This window comes from Colobus angolensis, unplaced genomic scaffold, assembly GCF_000951035.1.
Source record: "Colobus angolensis palliatus isolate OR3802 unplaced genomic scaffold, Cang.pa_1.0 Scaffold173, whole genome shotgun sequence".
NCBI lineage: Eukaryota > Metazoa > Chordata > Mammalia > Primates > Cercopithecidae > Colobus > Colobus angolensis.
Window position 1 is genome coordinate 1,797,459 of NW_012114855.1, and position 7,880 is coordinate 1,805,338.

A 7,880-nucleotide genomic window follows, 5' to 3' on the forward strand; every position below is an offset into this window, starting at 1 on the left:
CTCCACTTCTCATTTTTCATCCCTACTTTATTTTTCTCCTTACTACTTTTTAATATGTTGTATAATACAGTTGTTTACAGTTGACTCTTGAATAACATGGGAATTAGGGGCAGTAACCCCTGCTCAGTCAAAAATTGGTGGAAGCTTTCAAAACAATTTTATGGATACATAGTAGGTGTATAGATGTACAGCGTGCATGAGTTGTTTTGGTATAGGCATACAATGTGAAATAAGCACATCGTGGAGATGCATATAACTTTTGACTTCCTGAACGTTTGACTCCTGATAACCTACTGTTGACCAGAAGCTTTAACAGTAACAGTTGATTCACATGTAGTTTGTATGTATGTTATATATTATATACTGTACTCTTACAGTAAACTAGAGAGGAGAAATTGTTATTAAGAACATCAAAGGGAAAATATATTTACTATGTATTAAATGGAAGCAGATCATCATAGAGGTTTTCATCTCCATCTTAATGTTGAATAGGCTGAGGAGGAGGAGGGGTTGGTCTTGCTGTCTCAGGGGTGGCAGAGGTGAGGGAAAATTTGTGTATTTGTAGACTCATGTGCTTTAAACCTGTGTTGTTCAAGGGTCAGCTGTGTTTTCTCTATCTCTCTCTCACACACACACACACACACACACACACACACACACACAAAAGCATGCACTTCATGAGGGCAGGGACTTCTGTCATTTCCATACCCCAACATTGAGACTCATGCCTGGCATCTTATAGGTCAAAGACTTGATGAGGGGAGAACGGGTAAGCATGAGAGCCTATACATGTGTGTACGTGAACTCATTTGCTTCTATTGACAGCCCTCCTCAGGAAGCAGAGATAATGATCTTTGCAACTGTAGGAACTAAGGCTTAGGGAAGGGGCCAGGGCCGTGTCCATCCTGTGTTCCTGTTGTTGATCTTCATTGCCCTTGATATTGCCTGTTGCTTGGGAATGGGCTTTGCAGGCCCTTAAATAAGGGCACCCAGCTCTTTGAGGGATTGGTGGCATTTTCAGTGGAAGTAAATGAAAAGCCTCCTAATGTGGCTACTTTGAAGCAGACAGAGTCATTAGACGGAGAAGGTCTGGTGGGTTATACCCTAACTGATCATATTATTAGCACATTTATCTCCTATGATATTGAGCACAGCAAGTAAATTTGATTCCTCATCTTCTGGAATGCATTAGTGATAGTTTATATCACTTGAAAGGCTGAGGCTTAACCCATTTCCCATGACATTGTTCAATGTCCCTTCTGTCACAGGAGAGAGACCTAATTCAACTCATGTCTTTTACTCTTCCTTCTGTGGCTGCCTTAAAATTGGATGGTTGATTGCAGTCAGTATCTTTGGCTGTGACTTCATGTAATTATTTCCTTCCCAATTCCTTTCCCCATTGCATATCGCCTTTTGCTTAATCTTCACTTTGGTGTTCTATATACATGTATTTTAATTGTAAGTTAGCTCATTTTGGGGGAGGGCAGGAATTAAGGCTTATATTATAAACAAAACAAGAATTCTTATCACTATACCATCGTCAGTTCAACATCTCTATGCATTATTTTATGATGACACTACATAAATTGCTTTCTTTTCTGAAATAAAGGCTCATTCCAAGAATGCCTTTTTAAAATTTTTTTTATTTTTTTTTTTTATGACAGGTAATACCCTCGAGCTTCTGGATCTTTTTACGAACATTATCAGACAAGTAAAGAAAGCTGGATATTATTTCTTTGACAAAGTAGAGAAAGTTGAGGTCAACCATAGGCCAAGGACTCACTCATCTCATGCTATATTTGCTCCCTTCCTCTATTCGTAACTGTCTCTTTGTAGACCTGATAATTACTGTGAGTGTCTACTACATGGGTGTAGACCTATGGGTCCTGTCCTCTAGTAGCTAGTGAGGAAGTGGGACATGGCAGGACAGTCTAGTATAGCAGTATAGCATCCTACCTGCCTGACAGAGGCATTGTCTACTAGGAGTGCATCTGTCCTGTAGTGTCAGGGACAACTTCCCACTGGTGGTGGCCCTGGAAGAAATCCCCTAGAATTTCTTTTTTTTTTTTTTGAGATGTAGTCTTGCTCTTTTGCCCCAGGCTGGAGTGCATTGGCGTGATCTTGGCTCGCTGTAGCCTCCACCTCCCAAGTTCAAGCGATTCTCCTGCCTTAGCCCCCTGAGTAGCTGGGAATACAGGCATGCACCACCATGCTTGGCTAATTTTTGTATCTTTAGTAGAGACAGGATTTCACTATGTTGGTCTGGCTGGTCTTGAACTCCTGACCTCAAGAGATCCACCTGCTTTGGCCTCCCAAAGTGCTGGGATTACAGCAGTAAGCCACCGAGCCTGCCATCCTGTAAATTTTTTGATTTGTGGGATAAAGAGCCTGTAGGCTGGAGGAACAGCCTGCTTGTGTGTATAGGTGTAGATGATGAATCTGGGATACTCCAAGTGGAGTTGGGGCTACTAGAGAGGAGCCAGATCATATGAATTGAGTAGCATAGTTGATGTGAAGTCATTTCAAGGGCTTTGAGCAAGACATTGCTGGGTCAGACTTGGGTGTTCTCTCTGTTTGTGTGGACCCTTGGCCTTTGATATCAGGGCTTGTGAGTGCAGATCCATCTACCTGACCCCTGAATGCCCCTTACCTGTCCCCAGTCCTTTCATCTCACCTGTCCTCCCTGCTGATGTCTTCAATACTGGCCTTGCTCTGCTCAAATCTCACCTACCCTAAGAAGCTTCCACTGACCTTTCCAGGCCTCAGGAAGTCCCTGCTTTCCCTGACTGTCTTTGCCTTGGTTTTCTGTGTTAGCCATTTAGAGAGAGGAACTAGTTTCAGGTCACAGCCTTATCAGCCAGTAGATTTGTGATGTCACGTGTATCATGAGATTTTCTGGGTCTTACTTTCTGCATCTATAAAATGGACATGATAATAATACTTTCCAGACCAAGAAGATAAACAGACATACATTTGTATTCTTCCTCAAGCAAACGTGAATTTGGGCTTGATCACCTTCCTCTTAAACGACATTCATGGTGGGGATTGAAGCCACAGGGCTCTAGTAGCTACATCTCTCTCCATGTTATGTTGTCCATCTTCACTGATATTGCTGTAGGGTGGTGAGACAAACAGGGCGTTAGATACACTCTTTTACTTTATTTGGTTTAGCAAAATATTAGCACCTTTATGGGCCTTGGTTTCCTCATTGTGATATATACAAGAGTAATATCTGCTACATCCTTTAATGTGAGAATTGAATCAGATGGTGAATGGATCACCCTCTGTTCAGTGCCCAGCGCCAAATAAATGCTAATTAAATGGCTTAATCAAACCAGCTCAGGCTGTGACTGGATGTCATCCCTTGGTACAGTCTGACATTTCTTGATTCTTGTTAACAGCCCTATAACAATATTGTCATAAGAAATAGAAAACATCATTGTCTTTAGGGACCAATTTGGAGTCCATCCATAACTGTCTTCCAACTCCTCCTGGCTTCCCCCTGTCACCTTGACCTTCAGGGAGCCTCGTTTCTGCTGCTGGCATTGACCCATCCATGGTAGCCACGACAAACTGATTCTCCCCACCCGGCTTTTCCGAATCTACTCCCATCTCATCTCAAAACCTCTTTCTGTCATCCATATTGCCTTGCTTTCTCATTCCTTTGCCATTTAGTAGGTATTGATTTCTATTAAGATGATCATCAGGATTTATTGAGCAGAGAAGTAGATATTGACACTGGCTGGGAGGCATGATCCTAATGGGGAGGGAATTCTGTCCCTGCACCCCAATTCCCCCAGTCTTGCCTGCTGCTGATAAAAGTTAGCTGGAGTCCCAGTGTGGTGCCCCATCTGTGCAGTAGGGAAATTACTGCCCACCTTGGGCCTGGCTCAGTAATGGACGCTTCACAAATGCACCATATTAAAAGGGGCTTTGCACATCTGGTATTAGAATATTTCCAGCCCTGGCTCAGTGCGTGGCACAGGTGACTGTTCACAGATATTTTTAGAAGCAAGGGAAGGAGGAGGGGAGGAGTATATCATAAGGCATTTGGCATCTCCTGCCTTTGTTGAGTAAAGGGGAAAGAATTTAGGATTTGTACGAGGAATATTACCACTTGTTTACGCGTATTTATATAAAGCTAATATTTCAGCTGCAGGGAAAAACTTGCCCTGAAAATGTTAAAGCTGGAAGTCAGTGATCTTCTACACCCTCCTGTAATTTTATAGCTGTGTGCACTCAGATTTAGAGTCAGGAGAGGACGGCCCAGGGCCATGTGTCATTTCTTGGCAGAACTTGGTGTAGGACTGCTTTTCATCCATTCCCTGTACCTTTCCGTATTTCCCAGTTTTCCCATTTTTGTCACAATCTGTCTGCCTATCTGTTCCCTCTACCCATCTATGTATTGACCTGTCGGCTCCCTCGTTTGTGCTCTCGAATGTGGCGCACTGTGATCTTTCGGGCAAGTTAATGTCTCCGGGCCCAGTTTCCTCAACTGGGGAAAAAAGAGTAGCTGTGAAGATTAAATAAGCTGAGTGGTTTATAAGCGTTAGATTTTGGGGGCTGGAAAATCCTTCGTTACAGGGGGCCGGGGGGGACTGTCTTGTGCATTGTATGATGTTTTGCAACTTTCCTAACCTACTAGGTACCAGCAGTATCTCTCCCCTGATTTGTGATTCCAAAAGTGTCTCCAGACGTTGCCAAATGTCTCCGGGACAGGGGTGCATATTGCCCCTGTCTGTAAAGTACTGGCATAGAGTAAGCAATTATTAAATATTGTTTAAAAAAAAGAACACTTTTGTTATGACTATTCTGCAATTATTTAATTTATCTGAAAAGTATTCATTTGGTGCTTACTGTATATACCGCAGAGCACTGAGCCCTGAGAGGCAAGTGAAAAATGTAAGCCTGATGTTTTTGCTTTCTAGGAGATTACGACGCGGTTCACAGTCACACACATGAGGATGGGCTTTCGAGGTGGCTTTGAACGTGTTGTTCCAACCTAAATTTAGCAAAAGGACAATTGCGAGGCTTGAGAGGCACATGTGCATGCTCCCAGACCTTCTCTTTGGGTTCATGGTCCCACCGTACCCTGCCCCTTTTGATTACCAGTAAATGCAGCAATGGCGACAGGTAATGACCTTGTTGACTGGTCCTCTAGTTCCTGATGAACCCTCAACTGGGAGGGTCTGTCTCTGAATCAGAGCAGCTGGCTCCTTGAAAAGAAAGGCACTATTGCACAGTTGCTGCTGCTGACCCTTGCATTCAGAATACCGCCCGAGGCCAATGGACAGGTCACCACCCTGTCGCCTCTGTGCTCCTGCCTCCCAGACCACATCCTGGGATTCTTCCCTTGCCCCATGCGGTAGCAGAAGGGTGTCACAAAGCGACTCTGCTCAGACCCACCATCAGACCTGACCGCTGGCCTTTCGAGAGCTTCCAGAGCCCCTCAGCCCTGCCCTCCTGGCTCCACCTCCCGTGGCCCCCACCCTTGTGTCTTCTCTTGCTCACCTCACACACAGCTGCTCTCCTCACTGTGTGCACTGCCCTGGCCCCAGTTCTGGGAATGCTCTTTCCATGGATCCCTTGTAGCCCCTTTACTTCCTGTAGGTATTTGTTCACACTTCACCTTGTAAGAGAGGGCCCTTTCGGAAGTCAGAAGCCTCCTCCTCCCACCCCACCTTTCCTTCCTTTATTTCCTTCACAACTCTGATCACTGCCTGATGCCTCCAGTGTATTTACTGGCTGTTGAGACTGACTGTTTTCTGTGTTCTCCCGCTAGACTGTAAAATCCCTGAGGGCAGGTGATTGGTTGGTCATGTTCAGTATGTTTTGAAGTGCCCAGCTTGTCCCAGACACTCAGTAATAATTGGCGAATGAATGAATGGATGAATAAATGAATGAACCAAGGAGGAGAAGTTACTATGACTGTTATAAAGTTGATAAGTGCATGCAGAGCCTTTGTTCACCATTTTCTGGGAGGGATGGGTCTCTGGTACCATAGCCTACGGGCATGGCTGGGTGTAGTTTGGTCTACATTATATCAACTCTTCCCTCCTCCATCTAGAGATAATTCTGTCCTTGTAATGAGCCCACTGGGGCATACAGATGAGGGCATGAAGGTGACACTTACAGAACTGTGGCTGAGAGCCAGAGATTCCCACTTCCACCTCCACCTCCACCCCCATAGCATCATCAGCCTAGTCAAGAAAGACCCGTGGTCTCTGGCCACTGCACTCCAGCCTGGGCGACAGAGCAAGACTCCGTCTCAAATTAAAAAAAAGAAAGACCCTTGGTCTTTGTGTTCTGGGACTTAGTCCTTCCTTGGCCCTGTGGCTCTGCTTTGCACCCCGTCTCATGCTCTCCCCCTTCACCGTTCCTATCCGATGCGTGCCAGATTGTTAGGAGAACAGAAAACATGCATTCCTTTGCTGACGCTTCTCTACCTGTGATTGTCTTCCACTCTGCGTCATGTGCTGTATCCGCCTGTCACCCCCGCACACTCCGTCACCCACGCAGCCTCTTGTTCCCTGTGTTTCCTTGCACACTCGTGCTCTGCTGGCCTCTGTCACTCTCACTGGGCATCCTGCCTGCCTTCCCACCCCCGGCACGTGTCCCTGTTGGCACTTCCCTATTCACACTCTCCTCTCCACCAAGTTTCCTTTGATGCTTCCTCTTTCAAGCTGTGCAGCCTTCTTCAGCTGACGCTTCAGTATGGTTCCATTTTTGAAGCAGGGAACTGGTTTGGTCGGCACTAGCTCCAAGTTTGTCTTTATGGTATTTCTAGCCTCCTTCATTCTCTTTCCTGTTTTGGCTGCAACCAAAGGCTGGGCTCAGTGATGAATCCCAGTCGGGCTGGTGGCCCAGCCAGGCCCCTTCTCAGGCTAAGGGTGGTGTAGGGAGCTGTGTGAATGAATGAGGTCCCCCAGAGAGACCATCACAAATGGGTAGAGGGGGAAAAAAAGGGGGCTCAGAATGCCTGTGTGGATGGCAGGCTCCTGATATGGAGGAGTTTCTCTTTAAGGTACACCACACAAATTTTATCTTTCAGCATTTCTTAGTCATTTCCCAAATTCCATGTCCCTTTTCCCTTTTACCTTGATTTCTTGATTAACTTCACATGACCCTTACCCAAATCCACCTGATATCAGAGATGTGTGTCTGTGTGTAAGGTTTTTGGAATCAGCAAGCACCTTTTTCATTCTTGTTTCCACTCATCACCTTACAGTACCTCACTGGACACAATGGATTTCCCAAATATCTTTAGACATGAGCTGATTCTAGAATTTCTTTGCACATCACCCACATCCTGGAGCTGTTTCTTGGGAGAAAGAAAGATGCCATGCCTCCCTTTGTCCCTGGATCCTGAAGGCTGTGCTCTTTACACCATGAGCCCAAATCTGGGCTTGCTCTGTAGCCAACCTGGAAATTCACGACTGCATTTTCTTTTTGACGAGAACTTCATAAAGTTCTTTTAAACTAGAAACTTCTCTTTCTTGTAATTGTTTCTAATGGCTGCCTTGTTCGAATAAGCCTTTGCTAGCTCCTGTCTGACCCTTTTGACTTTGCCTTCTGCCTCCTTTTATCCTCCAGCCTTTCGTATGGATTCCAGAGAAATCTTCCTCAAAGGCTGTGCCACTCCCTGTTCAAAAGCTTTCTGTGGCTCCTCGTTGCCTAGAAAGCAAACGAGTAAGGCCAGATATTGTTAGTGGCTCACTTACCGCCTTCTAGGATCTCGCTCTAATTTCCCTTTACAACTTCATCAGAACAGCTCAGCCCCAAGCTCCCACCTCAATTCACACTTGCGACCCCAATCAGCAGTCTACCCATGCCACGGCCAAGATGGTTCCCCAAATGCACGCGTTCCTTTTCTGTCTCTG

At 45.4% G+C, this 7,880-nt stretch overlaps 1 protein-coding gene and 1 long non-coding RNA gene across 3 annotated transcripts in view; one reads left to right on the top strand and one right to left on the bottom strand.

Annotated features, from left to right (window-relative positions):
* The window catches only part of LOC105509279, a 25,604-nt gene extending 19,977 nt beyond the window's left edge, over positions 1–5,627 (bottom strand). Inside the window, exons 1-4 of one of the 2 annotated variants that reach the window (XR_001001412.1) lie at positions 5,512–5,627; positions 4,858–5,002; positions 4,411–4,495; positions 2,972–3,112 (exon numbers count right to left, since the gene is read on the bottom strand). This is a non-coding gene — a long non-coding RNA (uncharacterized LOC105509279). The remainder of the gene's footprint in view (positions 1–2,971; positions 3,113–4,410; positions 4,496–4,857; positions 5,003–5,511) is intronic. The other variant, XR_001001411.1, reaches the window with a different exon arrangement.
* Positions 1–7,880, top strand: part of LARGE (like-glycosyltransferase) — a 375,239-nt gene that overhangs the window by 203,908 nt on the left and 163,451 nt on the right. The gene's annotated exons all lie outside the window — the stretch shown is intronic.